Source organism: Arachis hypogaea, chromosome 11 (assembly GCF_003086295.3).
Source record: "Arachis hypogaea cultivar Tifrunner chromosome 11, arahy.Tifrunner.gnm2.J5K5, whole genome shotgun sequence".
NCBI lineage: Eukaryota > Viridiplantae > Streptophyta > Magnoliopsida > Fabales > Fabaceae > Arachis > Arachis hypogaea.
In genome coordinates this window covers 74,470,693-74,487,599 of record NC_092046.1, presented here as the reverse complement: position 1 = coordinate 74,487,599, position 16,907 = coordinate 74,470,693, and the positions used below count along the sequence as shown (strand labels likewise).

Here is a 16,907-nt window from a genome sequence, read left to right as displayed (position 1 = left end):
GGCACATAAAGAAGAGCTCAAACTACTCCCTGAACACCGAGAACAGGCCCAGATAAGGGAAGCAGTGCTTGTTCCGAGGGTTACCTGAAACTGTAGGTCGATCTCGGACGAGATCTTCTGTGCTGGTCAGCGCTGACGTGTCCGACTTGTGGGTGGTGGCCAGAGCTGCCGCGCCCAACTTGTTGGACTTGTTGGTGATGCTGATCCTTCGTCACCGGAGGGTGGTGGTACCTGCAAGGGACTCCGATGCTTAAGTTAGCAAGGGTATTAAGCAGGTTTTTAGTAGAATCAGAGTATGAGTTATACCTGGGTGCTCCAGTGTATTTATAATAGTGAGGAATGACCTTTCTGGAGATAAGATAGTTATCTTATCTTATCTTATCTTTGAGTGAAGTCATCTTATCTTCAAGGGAACCGCCTTTATCCCAATAGGCTTGTGCTGCCTTTGGATTTGGGTCATGTTCCTTTCTTTGGGCCCTTATTGGGCTTTTCGGGTGATTTGGCCGAGCTCTTTGAGAAGAGGTCGGGTAGTTGGTGCACGAAATTGTGATCTCAGGCAACGGCGCCAAAAACTCTGTACGCACGTCTTAATAAATCGTTTTTCATTCACAACTTCGATACAACTAACCAGCAAGTGCACTGGGTCGTCCAAGTAATAAAACCTTACGTGAGTAAGGGTCGATCCCACGGAGATTTTTGGTATGAAGCAAGCTATGGTCACCTTGTAAATCTCAGTCAGGCGGATATCAAATAGTTATGGAGTTTTCGAATAATAATAATAAATAAACAGAAAATAAAGATAGAAATACTTATGTATATCATTGGTGAGAATTTCAGATAAAGGTATAGAGATGCTTTCGTCCCTCTGAACTTCTGCTTTCCTGCTGTCTTCATCCAATCAGTCCTACTCCTTTCCATGGCTGGCTTTATGTAAGGACATCACTATTGTCACTGGCTACTTTTAATCCTCTCTGGAAAATGGTCCGATGCGCTGTCACTGCATGGCTAATCGTCTGGAGGCATCACCGTGGTCAATGGTTGCATCCTATCCTCTTGTGAAAATGGTCCAAATGCTCTGTCACAGCACGGCTAATCATCTGAGGTTCTCGATCATACTGGAATAGGATTCACCCTCCTTTTGCGTCTGTCACTACGCCCAGCACTCGCGAGTTTGAAGTTTGTCACAGTCATTCAATCCCAGAGTCCTACTCAGAATACCACAGACAAGGTTTAGACTTTCCAGACTCTCATGAATGTTGCCATCAATCTAGCTTACACCACGAAGATTCTGATTAAGAGATCCAAGAGATAATCATCCAATCTAATATGGAACGGAAGTGGTTGTCAGGCACGCGTTCGTGGGAGAATGATGATGATTGTCACGTTCATCACATTCATGTTGAAGTGCGAATGAATATCTTAGAAACGGAATAAGTTGAATTTAATAGAAAAACAGTAGTACTTTGCATTAATCTTTGTGGAACAGCACAGCTCCACACCTTAATCTATGGAGTGTAGAAACTCTACCGTTTGAAACACAACTAGAAAATGGATTAATACAGACAGATTTACAGACGGATTTAGTCTTTATTACAGACGGATTTTTGGTTACCGACGAAATTACCGACGGATTTTGTCCCTCTGTAAAAGCCCTGTCGGAAATTATTTACCAACGAATTTTTTCTCCGTCGGAAAATTACAGACAGATTTTTACCAGTTACCGACGGATTTTCCCTCTGTAAATTTTCTACCCATTTCCCAAAGGCGACGCACTTTCAGACGAATTTTCCGTCTGTAATTACAGACGGATTTTCAGACGGATTTTCCGTCTGTAATTACAGACGAATTTTCAGACGGATTTTCCGTCTGTAATTACAGACGAATTTTCAGACAGATTTTCCGTCTGTAATTACAGACAGATTTTCCAAACTTTGAATACAGACAGAAAATCCGTCTGTAAGTCCATCAGTAAGGTAAATTTTTTTTTTAGATTTTTTCTTTACAAAATACACCTTTTTTCATACAAAATAAATATAAATTTAATAAATAAATATTTTTATCTAATTTGTATTCGAATATTTATAATATTTCAAAAAATAAACAAATTTATTATCTTATCGAACTAAAAGAAAAATACTATAATCAAGGAAGCCAATATAATTCAAAAAATAAACAAAGTGTATTGATACATCAACTATAATAATAAATAACTATACATCAATAAAATGTGTTGATACATCAACTATAATTCAAAACATATACTCTGTGTATTGTTCTTATAGCATCATATAAAGAGGAAGAAGAAGTTACATTAAATTAATTAATTATTTGACAAATGCATCCTTGCTGGGAGTTACATTATTTGTAACTCATTCTTGTATATTTTAATCTCAGCTTCAAATGGAGTAATGATGCTATCAATTGGGAGAATATCATCATCCTTTTGATTTGCATGTACCCTTCTAAGAGTTGCTTCTGCCGCATATTGTGTAGCCAATGCACATTTCTTTTCATCTGTCAATTTCTTGATTTCCAGATTCTGCATGGCAGTAGATTTAAAAACATGCATTTAGATATACTAAACATGATTTCAAATTCCATGAAATAACAGGACCAGACTATACAGCACCTTTTGTTTGAGATGATCATCAGTAACTCCAAGCCTCTCCTCCAGTTTATTAACTTCATTTCTCAACTGGCAGACTCCAAAAGAATATGTTTTGTAATTATAATGCAACTGAAATACACAGAAACTAAAACTTAAATGCCAAAATTAGTTGATGATACCTTGAACATTATCACACTAGCTAGGATTGTAAGTGTTGTGAACATGACATAGTATATAGGAGAAACTACTGCAGTGTTGAAGGTGTCAAGAGCCTGAAATATTACAATTACGTTACATTAGTTAAGCATAGTTGATTTCAAATTGCAAAAATTGTGTGTAATTCACAAAACAAATATGAAGTATGGCAATTATTCATGTTCCACTAAATAAAATTGAGACAACATTTTCAACCTAAAGAAATCAAATCCAAAGCAAATGTTAATTTAGCTTTTGGAAAGAAGATTATAAAGACTAACCGTGACTGATTTTTCCCTAAAGAAGTGGACACTGATATCACAATCATATTCTGAAAAAACAGGACCAAAATTGATATATTAAGCAAATAAACCACTATTAGTCTTCTTGAGACAGATACCAAAAAAGAAGGATATGGTGGTACCTACCGCATGAGCAATTCTTAATAGGACTTCATGTGAAGCTCTGCCAGTAAGAACTTTCTTCAAAGCATAAAAATAGTACAACAAGATGAATTCACCAAAGCATAAAAATGGTACAACAAGACTGAAATGCCAAATGAATATCCATAATTCTCACTATAATACAGGACTAAACAGTTAATAGAGAAAGCCAAAGAACAATACCATTCCAGAATGCACTGAAAATGAAACTCATGCTTGCAACTTGTCACCTGCAGGAAGGGTGAAAGAAACCAGCATGATCAAAAGAGTCAAACAAAAGTCATCCAAAGAAATGAACACATGATAAAAAAAATTAGGGTCATACGGTGGAAGGATCACTGTCACAGAAGGCTTCAAGACAGATGCTACAAGAATTGTCACAAGCATCCTGAATTTAACCCTCCACAGAAGCAGCAGCTGAAGTCAATTGCGCCTCAGACTTGTCGCTATCTTCAATTCCAGGAGATCCCTACAAAAACAATACCATCCAAAAAATCCCCAAAATCAGAACACAACTAATAAAAAAATGACACATAAAGCTACCCCTCCCTCAAAACTAAGATGTTAAAAGCAACACGCATTTTAAAAGATAAAAAGAGAGAGGGGGGAGGAGAACAAGCATTTGCATTAAGACATTAACTAACCTATCATAGTTCACAGCAGCTCTAATTTTCAGATAAACAAAGCATAAATTCGGTTAAGAAATGAAATATGGTCATCATTCAAAGATCCAACCCTACTTGAAGTAAGCCAATTGTTTATTAGGACAATCTAATCAGCACCACCATTGATCACAGCTTCTTTAGCAGAAATAAGCTCATAAAGCCCCAAAAGGTTTTTGAGATCCTTGACAGCCATATTGCTCAAAGCCTCACCCAAGATTTGCCTACATCATGCAATAATTGTTCAATTTTTCTGTGATTCAATTATTTAGTAATAATTGGTTCATCGAACTTGCCTGTTGTGGTTCTGAAGGTTACTGATTTGCACACGCAGTTTTGCAGATTCTTGCTGGTAATGCTGAAATATATATATATATATATATATATATATATATATATATTTAGTGAAAAAGCTATATATATATATATGATGCTGATGAGATTAATAATGAATTAATAAGTAATAACCTGAGCATTAATCTCAGAAGTGGATCCACCATTAGAAGAATCTGAACTGGCTTTCTTGTACCTCTCAATAGATGCTTTGACACTGTTAAAATGTTGAAGAATTGAAAGTCAAATCATCCAACTCAATGAGTTAACTGAACCTTAAACGCAACTATTCAAATGCCTCAACGTCAAAGTCTAATTGGATTTGATCAAAAATAAAATGTTTAAATAGTACCCTACTCTTACAAATACCTTAATTTCCTTGACCCACTCATTGGCTGCACCTGCCACCGTTTTATCTCTGAAATAGAATGAAACTCTTAGCACTAGAACTCCAAACCCGCAGTCCAAATAAAATTCACTTTTTAATATTCATTTCAGATTAGGCAGGGGCAGGTAGAAAAATTGTTCCAATCCCATATTTTTATTTTTGTTTTTTTGCACACAGAACTTGATGATGTGCTGGGGATGGCATTTGATATTCAATACACTATCTTCCAATTCCATCTCCCCCCCCCCCAAAAAAAGAATAGCAGGAATGGAAGAAAGAAAGAAAGAAAGAAAGTGCACCTCCATACAAGGAATCAAGGATAGCAGGATCAGTTTGTATTATAGCAGAATGGAAGAATGTGCAAGCAAATATTAGTTCAGGTATAATGCTGCAATCCAATTTAACGATTCAATAGTTTATTGGTAGCACGAATTGTGAATCACACTTTTCACAACGCGTACCACTAACCAGCAAGTGCACTGGGTCGTCCAAGTAATACCTTACGTGAGTAAGGGTCGAATCCCACAGAGATTGTTGGTTTGAAGCAATCTATGGTTATCTTGTAAATCTTAGTCAGGAAGTCAATTATGTTTATCAATTGAATTGTGAATAACCAGTAGAGCATAAATTAAAAGTTACTTGTTGTGCAGTAATGGAGAATATGTTGGAGTTTTGGAGATGCTTTGTCCTCTGAATCTCTGCTTTCCTCTGTCTTCTGATTCACGCACGCACGTCCTCCTATGGCAAGCTGTGTGTTGGTGGATCACCATTGTCAATGGCTACCTTCCATCCTTCCAGTGAAAACTACGCTCACGCGCTCTGTCACAGCACGGCTAATCACCGGTTGGTTCTCGATCCGGTTGGAATAGGATTTACTATCCTTTTGCGTCTGTCACTAACGCCCAGCCTTCAGGAGTTTGAAGCTCGTCACAGTCATTCAATCCTTGAATCCTACTCGGAATGCCACAGACAAGGCTTAGACTTTCCGGATTCTCATGAATGCCGCCATCAGTTCTAGCTTATACCACGAAGATTCTGATTGAAGAATCTAAGAGACACTCATTCAATCGGATATAGAACGGAGGTGGTTGTCAGACACACGTTCATGGGTTGAGGAAGGTGATGAGTGTCATAGCTCATCACCATCATCACAGTTAAGCACGAATGAACATCTTAGATAGGAACAAGCGTGTTTGAATGAAAACAGAAATACTTGCATTAATTCATTGAGACACAGCAGAGCTCCTCACCCCCAACAATGGGGTTTAGAGACTCATGCCGTCAGAGAATACAAAGTTTAGATCTGAAATGTCATGAGATACAAAATAAGTCTCTAAAAGTTGTTTAAATACTAAACTAGTAGCCTAGGGTTACAAAATATGAGTGGACTATGATGGATGATGCAGAGATCCACTTCTGGGGCCCACTTGGTGTGCTGGGGCCCACTTGGTGTGTGCTGGGGCTGAGACTTTAAGCAATTCTCATGCAGAGGCCATTTGTGGAGTTGAACGCCAGTTTTTGTGCCAGTTTGGGCGTTCAACTCCAGTTTTTGATCCTTTTCTGGCGCTGGACGCCAGAATTGGGCAGAGGACTGGCGTTGAACGCCAGTTTACGTCGTCTATTCTTGTGCAAAGTATGGACTATTATATATTTCTGGAAAGCCCTGGATGTCTACTTTCCAACGCAATTGGAAGCACGCCATTTTGAGTTCTGTAGCTCCAGAAAATCCACTTTGAGTGCAGGGAGGTCAGAATCCAACAACATCAGCAGTCCTTTTTCAGCCTGAATCAGATTTTTGCTCAGCTCCTTCAATTTCAGCCAGAAAAATACCTGAAATTACAGAAAAACACACAACTCATAGTAAAGTCCAGAAATATGAATTTTTCCTAAAAACTACTAGAATTAGACTAAAAACTAACTAAAACATACTCAAAACTATATGAAATTATCCCCAAAAAGCGTATAAAATATCCGCTCATCACAACACCAAACTTAAACTGTTGCTTGTCCTCAAGCAACTAGACAAATAAAATAGAAGACTAATAGGTTGAGAAGCAATAATATCTCAGAGTTTTTGAATGAAGCTCAGATTCTAATTAGATGAGCGGGACTAGTAGCTTTTTGCTTCTGAACAGTTTTGGCATCTCACTTTATCCATTGAAGCTTAGAGTGATTGGCATCTATAGGAACTCAGAATTCAGATAGTGTTATTGATTCTCTTAGTTCAGTGTGATGATTCTTGAACACAGCTTCTTTATGAGTCTTGGCCGTGGCCCTAAGCACTTTGTTTTCCAGTATTACCACCGGATACATAAATGCCACAGACACATAACTGGGTGAACCTTTTCAGATTGTGACTCAGCTTTGCTAAAGTCCCCAATTAGAGGTGTCCAGAGTTCTTAAGCACACTCTTTTTTTTTTTTTTTCGCTTGGACCTTGACTTTAACCGCTCAGTCTCAAGTTTTCACTTGACACCTGCACGCCACAAGCACATGTTTAGGGACAGCTTGGTTTAGCCGCTTAGACCAGGACTTCAGTCCTTTAGGCCCTCCTATCCACTGATGCTCAAAGCCTTGGGATCCTTTTTAATTGCCCTTGCCTTTTGGTTTTAAGGGTTATTGGCTTTTTCTGCTTGCTTTTGCTTCTTTTTTTTTTTTCTGCAAGCTTTGTTCTTTGCTGCTTTTTCTTGCTTCAAGAATCATTTTTTTTTTATTTTTCAGATTCTCAATAACATGTCTCATGTTCATCATTCTTTCAAGAGCCAACATATTTAACAGTCTTAAACAACAAATTCAAAAGACATATGCACTGTTCAAGCATTCATTCAGAAGACAGAAAGCATTGCCACCACATTTAACCAATTAGAATTTGTTTTATTTAAACTCGAAATTTTATTGCTTCTTATTCAAAAGATCTACTATTTTATTCATGTTTAATGATGATGAGAAAAATAAACTATAGCTTAATTGGAGATAAAATCAAATAGATACTAATTACTATTATATGACTTCTAAGGTAAACTTTTTATAAGGACACTATCACAGAGTTACGGCAGAAATTGGAAATTAACAACCTTTATTTTGGAGGTATGGGAGTTCCTCTGATCCTTGGGAGACTTGGTATCACAGAAGACTTTTGGCACTTCAGTTCCCTTAAGTCACGTCCCTGCTCCTCTTGTTCTTTAAGTATATGGGTCAGCATTTGACTGTGTTCCTTCTGTTGTTTTATTATTTGCTCCATAGCTTCCTGTATCTTGGTGACAGACGTCTCAAGATGTTCCCAATATTCTGCTTGAGGAATCTCTGGGAGGAATTCCTGTGCTCTCTTCTTGATATGATCCTCCTGTGCTTGTTGTCTCTCCATTGATGCTTTGGTGATTGACTTTTCAATTAGGATATATTCAGTTATTCCCATCTTGACTCCAGCGTCCTTGCAGAGCAGAGATATCACACTTGGATAAGCCAACCTGGCCTCTCTTGAATTTTTGTTAGCAATCTTATAGAGCTCTGTTGAAATCAGCTGATGAACCTCCACTTCCTTTCCCATCATGATGCAATGAATCATCACTGCTCTTTTAACTGTGACTTCAGAACGGTTGCTGGTGGGCAACAGAGAACGCCCAATGAAGTCCAGCCATCCTCTGGCAACTGGTTTGAGATCCTCCCTCTTGAGTTGATTTGGGACGCCCTTTGTGTTGGTGGTCCACCTGGCTCTAGGAATACAGATGACCTCTCCAATTTTATCCAGGCCAATGTCTGCTCTCATCATCCTCCTGTTGAAGGAGTCTGGATCATCCTTTAGCTGAGGTAGCTTTAGTATCTCTCTGATCTTGTCAGGGGTGGTATGAACAATTTTTCCCCTGACCATGGTCCGAAATTCGTAGCAGGCAATTCCAGATAGTCTTTGCTTGTCAGTCTGCCACATATTAGCATAGAACTCCTGGACCATGTTCCTTCCTACTTTCGTTTCAGGATTAGCTAGGACTTCCCAGTTCCTGATTCGAATTTGCTCCTGGATCTCCGGATATTCATCTTCTTTCAGATCGAATCTAACTTCCGGGATCACTGATCTCAGACCCATTACTTTAAGATAATGGTCTGAATGTTCTTTAGATAAGAACTTCTCTTGATTCCAAAGTGGTTTTGGAACGCTCTCTTTCTTGTCTCTAGGAGTGTATTGTTTCCCTTTGGGAGCCATGATCTTAGTGATTTCGGAAAAACACACCAAACTTAGAGGTTTGCTTGTCCTCAAGCAAAAGAAAAGAAAGGAGAGGGATAGAAGGAGATTGAGTAGCACTTGTTGATGAAGGAGGGGGGGCCGAACCCAATTTAAAGGGGGGGAGGGGTGAATTTTCGAAAAATTGGAGGAGATAAGATAAAAAGATTGAGTTGAAAAAGATAAGATAGAAGATATAGTTTAATTTTGAAAAGATAGGATAGATTTTTGAAAAAGATAATTCTGGATTTTGAAAAAGATAATATGAAAAAGATATTGGAGAAGATATGGATTAGTTGAAAAGATTTTTGAGTGAAAAAGATAGATTTTGAAAAAGATAGATTTTTCAGAAAAGATTTTGAAAGGAGTTGGGTTGAATTTGGAAAGATGGATTTTTAGAAATTAAGGTTTTTTGAAATCAGGGTTCTTGATATGTTCATGTAAACATCATGCATTGATGCATAAAATTTGAAATGGAAATACGTGTGGGATTGCTTGGATTTGGCTCCTTCCTGTCCTCCTGGCGTTTGAACGCCCAAACACTGCCTGTTTTGGGCGTTCAGCGCCCAAATGCTGATCTCCTGGGCGTTCAGCGCCCAGTTGCTGCCATTCCTGGCGTTCAACGCCCAGTGGGTGGCCATTTCTGGCGTTGAACGCCCAAATGCTGCCATTACTGGCGTTCAGCACCCAGTGGATGCCCATTTTGGGCGCTGAACGCCCAAAATGCCCCTTTTGGCGTTTTCTTGCCATTGAGCTCTTTTACTCTGTTTTGTGTGCTGATTCCTTCTGTAACCCTGTAAACTTATACAAATGACTTTGTACCTTAGTGTCAGTGAACTTTATATAAACAAATAAAAATAAAAATAGGGCAAAAATGCTTAGAGGATTGTTGCCCCATGGCTGGGTTGTCTCCCAACAAGCGCTTCTTTATTGTCTTTAGCTGGACTTTGCTGAGCTTTCAATCTAGCTTCAGCCTTGAGCATTCTTGCTCAGTGTTGCCTTCAAGATAATGCTTGATTCTCTGTCCATTGACAATGAACTTCTTATCAGAATCAATATCTTGAAGCTCCACATAACCATATGGTGACACACTTGTAATCACGTATGGTCCCCTCCACCGGGATTTCAGTTTCCCGGGGAATAGCCTGAGTCTAGAGTTAAACAACAGGACCTTCTGTCCTGGTTCAAAGATTCTAGATGACAGCTTTCTGTCATGCCATTTTTTTGATTTTTCTTTATAAAGCTTGGCATTTTCGAAAGCTGTGAATCTGAATTCCTCTAGCTCATTTAGCTGGAGCAATCGTTTTTCTCCTGCTAATTTGGCATCTAAGTTTAGGAATCTGGTTGCCCAGTAGGCCTTATGTTCCAGTTCCACGGGCAAGTGGCATGCCTTACCATACACGAGTTGGTATGGAGAGGTCCCTATAGGGGTCTTGAATGCTGTTCTGTAAGCCCACAGAGCATCATCCAAGCTCCTTGCCCAATCCTTTCTACGGGTATTTACTGTCCGTTCCAGGATTCTCTTTAATTCTCTATTAGAGACTTCAGCCTGCCCATTGGTTTGTGGATGATATGGAGTGGCCACCTTGTGGCGAATTCCATACCGAACCATGGCAGAGTAAAGCTGTTTATTGCAGAAGTGAGTGCCCCCATCACTGATTAACACTCTAGGGACACCAAACCTGCTAAAGATATATTTCTGGAGGAACTTCAGCACTGTTTTAGTATCATTGGTGGGTGTGGCAATAGCCTCAACCCATTTTGATACATAGTCAACTGCCACCAGAATATAAGTGTTTGAGTATGATGGTGGGAAAGGTCCCATGAAGTCAATTCCCCATACATCAAACAACTCTATTTCCAAGATTCCTTGTTGAGGCATGGCGTAACCATGAGGCAGATTACCAGCTCTTTGGCAACTGTCACAATTACGTACAAACTCTCGGGAATCTTTATAGAGTGTGGGCCAATAGAAGCCACATTGGAGGACCTTGGTGGCTGTTCGCTCACCTCCGAAATGACCTCCATATTGAGATCCATGGCAATGCCATAAGATTCTCTGTGCTTCCTCTCTGGGGACACACCTACGGATAATTCCATCTGCACATCTCTTAAAGAGATAGGGCTCATCCCACAAGTAGTACTTTGCATCAGTAATTAGTTTCTTTTTTTGTATTCTATTGTACTCCTTGGGTATGAACCTTGCAGCTTTATAGTTTGCAATATCGGCAAACCATGGTGCTTCCTGAATGGCAAATAGATGCTCATCAGGGAATGTCTCAGAGATCTCAAGGAAGGGGAGGGACGTCCCTTCCACTGGCTCTATCCGGGACAGATGATCAGCTACTTGGTTCTCTGTCCCTTTTCTGTCTCTTATTTCTATATCAAACTCTTGCAGAAGCAATACCCATCTGATGAGCCTGGGTTTTGAATCCTGCTTTGTGAGTAGATACTTAAGAGCAGCATGGTCAGTGTACACAATCACCTTTGATCCTACTAAGTAGGATCTGAACTTGTCAATGGCGTAAACCACTGCAAGTAATTCCTTTTCTGTGGTTGTGTAATTTTTCTGGGCATCATTTAAAACGCGACTGGCATAATAAATGACATGCAGAAGCTTGTCATGCCTCTGTCCCAGTACTGCACCAATGGCATGATCACTGGCATCACACATTAACTCAAATGGCAATGTCCAGTCTGGTGCAGAAATGACTGGTGCTGTGACCAGCTTAGCTTTCAGCGTTTCAAACGCCTGTAGGCATGCTGTGTCAAACACAAATGGCGTGTCAGCAGCTAGCAGATTGCTTAGGGGTTTTGCGATTTTTGAAAAATCCTTTATAAACCTCCTATAGAATCCTGCATGCCCCAGAAAGCTTCTGATTGCCTTAACATTGGCAGGTGGTGGTAATTTTTCAATTACCTCTATTTTTGCTTGATCTACCTCTATTCCCTTGTTTGAGATTTTATGCCCAAGAACAATTCCTTCAGTCACCATGAAGTGACACTTTTCCCAGTTTAAAACTAGGTTGGTTTCTTGGCATCTTTTCAGAACAAGTTTCAGGTGATCAAGACAGGAGCTGAATGAGTCTCCATATACTGAGAAGTCATCCATGAAGACTTCCAGAAATTTTTCCACCATATCAGAGAAAATAGAGAGCATGCATCTCTGGAAGGTTGCAGGTGCATTGCATAGCCCAAAAGGCATCCTTCTATAAGCAAACACTCCGGATGGACATGTGAATGCTGTTTTCTCTTGATCCTGGGGATCTACTGCAATCTGGTTATAGCCTGAGTAGCCATCCAAAAAGCAGTAATAATCATGACCTGCTAGTCTCTCTAGCATCTGGTCTATGAATGGTAAAGGAAAATGATCCTTTCTGGTGGCTATATTGAGCCTTCTGTAGTCAATACACATGCGCCACCCTGTAACTGTTCTTGTAGGAACCAGTTCATTTTTTTCATTATGAATCACTGTCATGCCTCCCTTTTTTGGGACGACTTGAACAGGGCTCACCCAGGGGCTGTCAGAAATAGGATAAATAATCCCAGCCTCCAGTAATTTGGTGACCTCTTTCTGCACCACTTCCTTCATGGCTGGATTTAGCCGCCTCTGTGGTTGAACCACTGGTTTGGCATTATCCTCCAATAGGATTTTGTGCATGCATCTAGCTGGGCTTATGCCCTTAAGATCACCTATGGACCACCCAAGAGCTGTCTTGTGTGTCCTTAGCACTTGAATAAGTGCTTCCTCTTCCTGTGAATTTAAAGCAGAGCTTATGATCACTGGAAAAGTGTCACCTTCTCCTAGAAATGCATATTTCAAGGATGGTGGCAGTGGCTTGAGCTCTGGTTTAGGAGGTTTTTCCTCTTTCAGAAGAAAGTTCAGAGGCTCTTTCATGTCCCCTGAATCCTCCAAATCAGGCTGAACATCTTTAAAGATGTTTTCCAACTCTGATTCGAGACTCTCAGCCATGTTGATCTCTTCTACCAAAGAGTCAATAAGGTCAACTTTCATGCAGTCTGTTGATGTGTCTGGATGCTGCATGGCTTTGACAGCGTTCAATTTGAACTCGTCATCGTTGACTCTCAGGGTTATTTCCCCCTGCTGGACGTCAATGAGGGATCGTCCAGTTGCTAGGAAGGGTCTTCCTAGAATGAGAGTAGCACTCTTGTGCTCCTCCATTTCCAGCACAACAAAGTCAGTGGGAAAGGCGAATGGCCCAACTCTGACAATCATGTCCTCAATCACGCCTGATGGGTATTTAGTGGAACCATCAGCAAGTTGGAGACATATCCGGGTTGGTTTAACTTCTTCAGTTAAGCCAAGCTTCCTGATAGTGGATGCAGGTATTAGGTTGATGCTTGCCCCAAGATCGCATAAAGCTGTCTTGGTGCAATCACCTTCTAATATGCATGGTATCAGAAAACTCCCAGGGTCTTTAAGCTTTTCAGGAAAGCTTTTCAGAATGACTGCACTGCATTCTTCAGTGAGGAGAACTCTTTCTGTTTCTCTCCACTCCTTTTTATGACTCAAGATCTCTTTCATGAACTTGGCATAAGAAGGTATTTGCTCAAGTGCCTCTGCAAATGGAATCTTTATTTCAAGAGTCCTTAGATAATCTGCAAAGCGAGCAAATTGCTTATCCTGCTCCTCTTTCCAGAGTTTTTGAGGATAAGGTATCTTGGCTTTATATTCCTCAACCTTAGTGGTTAAAGAAGCCTTTTTAGAGGGGTTGTTGTCAGCACTTGTGTGTGTCTGATCCCTCACTGGCAATTGAATGCCAGAGTCAGAAGCTGGAGTGACGTTAGACGCTAGCTCACTGTCTGTTCCTGGCGCCTGAACGCCAGAAATGTGCCCCGGTTGGGCGTTCAACGCCAGATTCTTGCCCATTTCTGGCATTGAACGCCAATCCTGCCTTGTTTCTGGCGCTGAACGCCAGTTTTGGGCATGGTCTGGGCGTTCAGCGCCAGCCTTCCACCCATTTTCTGGCGTTTTAGTGCCAGAATTATTTTTTCCTGGGCTCTTACTGTCCTCAGGGGAATCTTTGGTGGGTTGCTTATTTCTTGAATTTTTGATGCCTTGAGGTGGGGTATTTAATGTTTTCCCACTTCTTAATTGAACTGCTTGGCATTCTTCTGCTATTTGCTTTGATAGCTGCTGCTTTGTTTGCTTAAACTGTTCTTCCATATGTATATTAGCTATCCTTGTCTCCTGTAACCTGTCTTTGAATTCAGCTAGCTGCTTTGTTAGAAAATCTAATTGCTGATTGAATTCAGCAGCTTGTTTTACAGTACTGAATTCAGCAGTTACTGTTTTAACCTCTTCATTCATGGAAGGGTTGCTGCTTAGATACAGATGCTGATTCCTGGCAACTGTATCAATGAGCTCTTGAGCCTCTTCGATTGTCTTTCTCATATGGATAGATCCACCAGCTGAGTAATCTAAAGACATCTGAGCTCCTTCTGCAAGCCCATAGTAGAAGATGTCTAACTGAACCCACTCTGAAAATATTTCAGAGGGGCATTTTCGTAGCATCTCTCTGTATCTCTCCCAGGCATCATAAAGAGATTCATTATCTCCTTGTTTAAAGCCTTGGATGTCCAGCCTTAGCTGTGTCATCCTTTTTGGAGGGAAATATTGATTCAGGAATTTTTCTGTCAGCTGTTTCCATGTTCTTATGCTGGCCTTAGGTTGGTTATTTAACCACCTCTTAGCTTGATCTTTTACAGCAAATGGAAACAGTAATAGTCTGTAGACATCCTGATCTATTTCCTTATCATGTACTGTGTCAGCAATCTGTAGAAACTGTGCCAGAAACTCTGTAGGTTCTTCCTGTGGAAGACCGGAATACTGGCAACTTTGCTGCACCATGATAATGAGCTGAGGATTCAACTCAAAGCTACTAACTCCAATGGAGGGTATGCATATGCTACTCCCATATGAAGCAGTAGAGGGGTTAGAATATGACCCCAGAGTCCTCCTGGACTGTTCATTTCCACTTATGTCCATGATGGATTTCTATGGATATAACTTGGACTGATTTATCTTTTTATTTATTTTATTTTATAAGAAGTAAATACTTAAATAAAATAAAATAACTAAAAAGAATTTGAATTTTGAAAATTATTTTTTTTTTTTGTAAAAAAAATTAAAAATAATTAGTTAAAAAAAACGAAATTTTTTTTTTGAAAAAGAGGGAAGATATTTTCGAAAATTAGAGAGAGAGAGTTAGTTAGGTAGTTTTGAAAAAGTTAAGAAACAAACAAAAAGTTAGTTAGTTAGTTGAAACAAATTTGAAAAGATAAGAAGTTAGGAAGTTAGAAGAGATATTTTGAAAAGATATTTTTGAATTTAGTGAGGAGAGAGAAAAACAATAAGATAGTACAAGATTTAAAATTTTTAGATCTAATGCTCCTTGTTTTCGAAAAATTTGGAGGGAAAACACCAAGGAACACAAAACTTAAAAATTTTAAGATCAAGACACAAGGAAAACTCAAGAACACTTTGAAGACTCACAAGAACACAAGAACATGAAGGAAGAACACCAAACTTAAAATTTTTAGAAAACCAAACCAAAATTTTCGAAAATCAAAGGGGAATCAACAAGAAAACACCAAACTTAAAGTTTGGCACAAGATTTAATAGAAAAAATATTTTTGAAAAAGAAGGTTTTGAAAAGAGTATAAAAGATTCTAACCCAATCAAATTAATGTTCTAGCCAAATGAGTTATGGGACCTTATTAAAGTTTGGCACAGGATTTAATAGAAAAATTATTTTTGGAAAAAGGTTTTTTAAAAATATGATAGCCAATTACCATGAACATAAACACCACGTTCTAATTAACTGAGCTATAAATTTAAAGTGTTTTAACAAGGGATAAATAATAAAAGACTCTAAACCAAAAAAAAAAAGAGAAGATTTTTCCTAATCTAAGCAACAAAATAATCCGTCAGTTGTTCAAACACGAACAATCCCCGGCAACGGCGCCAAAAACTTGGTAGCACGAATTGTGAATCACACTTTTCACAACGCGTACCACTAACCAGCAAGTGCACTGGGTCGTCCAAGTAATACCTTACGTGAGTAAGGGTCGAATCCCACAGAGATTGTTGGTTTGAAGCAATCTATGGTTATCTTGTAAATCTTAGTCAGGAAGTCAATTATGTTTATCAATTGAATTGTGAATAACCAGTAGAGCATAAATTAAAAGTTACTTGTTGTGCAGTAATGGAGAATATGTTGGAGTTTTGGAGATGCTTTGTCCTCTGAATCTCTGCTTTCCTCTGTCTTCTGATTCACGCACGCACGTCCTCCTATGGCAAGCTGTGTGTTGGTGGATCACCGTTGTCAATGGCTACCTTCCATCCTTCCAGTGAAAACTACGCTCACGCGCTCTGTCACAGCACGGCTAATCACCGGTTGGTTCTCGATCCGCTTGGAATAGGATTTACTATCCTTTTGCGTCTGTCACTAACGCCCAGCCTTCAGGAGTTTGAAGCTCGTCACAGTCATTCAATCCTTGAATCCTACTCGGAATGCCACAGACAAGGCTTAGACTTTCCGGATTCTCATGAATGCCGCCATCAGTTCTAGCTTATACCACGGAGATTTTGATTGAAGAATCTAAGAGATACTCATTCAATCGGATATAGAACGGAGGTGGTTGTCAGACACACGTTCATGGGTTGAGGAAGGTGATGAGTGTCACAGCTCATCACCATCATCACAGTTAAGCGCGAATGAACATCTTAGATAGGAACAAGCGTGTTTGAATGAAAACAGAAATACTTGCATTAATTCATTGAGACACAGCAGAGCTCCTCACCCCCAACAATGGGGTTTAGAGACTCATGCCGTCAGAGAATACAAAGTTTAGATCTGAAATGTCATGAGATACAAAATAAGTCTCTAAAAGTTGTTTAAATACTAAACTAGTAGCCTAGGGTTACAAAATATGAGTGGACTATGATGGATGATGCAGAGATCCACTTCTAGGGCCCACTTGGTGTGCTGGGGCCCACTTGGTGTGTGCTGGGGCTGAGACTTTAAGTAATCCTCGTG

The 16,907-nt window shown here is 39.6% G+C and overlaps 1 long non-coding RNA gene across 1 annotated transcript; it reads right to left on the bottom strand.

Moving 5' to 3' along the window:
* Nucleotides 1-3,588: 3,588 nt before the first annotated feature.
* LOC112723937 (uncharacterized) lies at nt 3,589-4,466 on the bottom strand. The gene is made up of 3 exons (XR_003163236.2): nt 4,377-4,466; nt 3,891-4,132; nt 3,589-3,663 (listed from the first exon to the last, which is right to left on the bottom strand). It is a non-coding gene; the product is annotated as an uncharacterized lncRNA (long non-coding RNA).
* Between the last annotated feature and the right edge of the window lie 12,441 nt (nt 4,467-16,907).